Below are 2169 nucleotides of genomic sequence, written 5' to 3'. Positions count from 1 at the left end.
CCTGCTCACGCGTGATTCATAGTTTTGAGCACCTGATGACCTTAAATTGGATGTGCTGGAGCTGTGGAATCTGAGGGTTGGAGGTGGTGGGTGTGATGGGAATGAGCTGTCTGCTCAGCTCTGCTTCTGGACCCCTGGACTATCGGGGCCACATGCATACCCTGTCGGTGTGGATTCCCTCTGAAGCAGACCCTGGGAGGAGGATTGGACTTATTAATTAGGAAGTGATTTTAGCAGGAAGGTTCCTGGGGAGAGCTAGCACGGTCGTACCAGGTGATGTAAGGTGGTCCTGCAGAGGGTAACTTTGGTGAGACCCGCCACCCCCCATGGTGGTCCTGGAGGCAGCCTGCTTCCCCTCAGGGCCAGCTCCAGGGGCCGCACCCATCGCATGCTCAGAATGGCCTTACACTTGGTTTAACAAAGGTGGGCAAGGGGCCGCATGTTTGTTTTGCAAATGATTCACTGGGTTTGAGTCCCTCTGTGGAGTTGGCCCCATTGGAGGACAAGGGAACTGAGCCCCGCTCAGTGGTGGGGTAAGGGCCGCTCCTTGGAGGATGGGTCGTCAATTCCAGGGGCAGCCTGGAAAGGGACCCCCAGAGAATGCAGGCAGAGTCCTGGGGGGCATCTGTTACAGAATCCAGATCTCAGCCGTGACTGCACAGAAACGGACACATATCCAGAGGCTTTGGGGGGAAGTGATTCAATTCACCCAGTAATACCCACCCCCGCCTCTGTAAGACAGCCCCATGGTGACTGGTGGGTCAGTGGTCAGTCATTTGGCAGGACTTGACCTTTTGAATTCCAAGAGGGGCTTGTGTGGAGATTCCTGAGTATCCGTATTTTATTTTATTTATTAATATTTTCAGTTGGAGGATAATTGCTTTACAGTGTTGTGGTGGTCTCTGCTATACGTCAACTAAAAAAAAACTAGGAATAAAACTACCATATGACCCAGCAATCCCACTACCATGCACATAACCCTGAGAAAACCACAGTTCTAAAAGACGCATGCACTGCAAGGTTCACTGCAGCACTATTACTTTATTTTTAATATATATTTATTCACTTGGCCACACCGGGTTTCCGTTGCAGCCTGCAGGATCTTACATCTTCATCATGGCATGTGGAATCTTTAGTTGTGGCTTGTGAACTCTTAGTTGCAGCTTGTGGGATCCAGTTCCCTGACCAGAGATGGAACCCGGGCCCCCTGCCTTGGGAGCGTGGAGTCTTAGCCATTGGACCACCAGGGAAGCCCCCCACATTTTAAAAACAAGCATCTCTCCTCACCCCTGTCCCTCCTCCACTAACCTTCCCTCACCTAGGTCCACACTCTTTCTCCCACTAAAAGCCATATGCTCTTGGAAAACACCCAAAGTCCAGTTTAAAGTGGAGATTGATGACTGATGGGCCTTCTTTGTGTTGTTTTTTGTCATTTCTGAGCATCAGTGCGTTTGTATTGCTCAAGAATTATTTTGATGCTTTCTTTGTTTCTGTGTGTGGAACATGAGGGAAAAGCAGTCAAGCGATTCATGTCAAAGTTGTGTGAAGTGTGCCTTTGTCACATTGGCTGGGGGCGGTTTGGACCTTCCCGTTGATGGAAAAGGAAGACGCCTTCATCCAAGAATGGCAAACCCAGCCAGAGACAGATCTGCTCTGCTTCTTGGAGACTGCGGTTTATGTCCATCCATTGCAGGCACGAGCCAAGTTGTGGGGTTTATAACATGTGGTTTCAGGGGTCACAGTGTAGGTCACCCACGAAATCCCCAGCACCTTACCTGTCTGTGCTGGAGGGTCCATCTTGCTGGTCTGGACAGGCCCTGAGCCTGTGGTTGCCTGAAGCTCCCTTGGGGAGGGGGTGGGGATGAGCAGCCAGACCATCAGGGCTGAGGACCAGCAGCCTAAGGGACTGTCCCCTTCTTCCCTGGCCATAAGTGGTGGGCACCAGCAGTTATAACCAGCAGAGACTTGAGTGTCAGAAATCTGAAAGGATCCACCTAAAATCACACAGCCTGTGGTGCCAGAGTCAGGATTCCAAACTGGGCTGTCCTGCTCACAGCTCAGGCTCCAGAGACCCAACAGTTCCATCCATGCACGTTCCTTCCAGCCGTGGAGGCCCAAAAGGGGACACTGCCAGTGTGCAGACCCGCAGAGGGGCCTGGGGACAGGGCT

Source organism: Odocoileus virginianus, chromosome 20 (genome assembly GCF_023699985.2).
Source record: "Odocoileus virginianus isolate 20LAN1187 ecotype Illinois chromosome 20, Ovbor_1.2, whole genome shotgun sequence".
NCBI classification, from domain to species: Eukaryota; Metazoa; Chordata; class Mammalia; order Artiodactyla; family Cervidae; genus Odocoileus; species Odocoileus virginianus.
The sequence above is the reverse complement of the archived record's forward strand: the minus strand, read 5'-3'. Positions refer to the sequence as shown.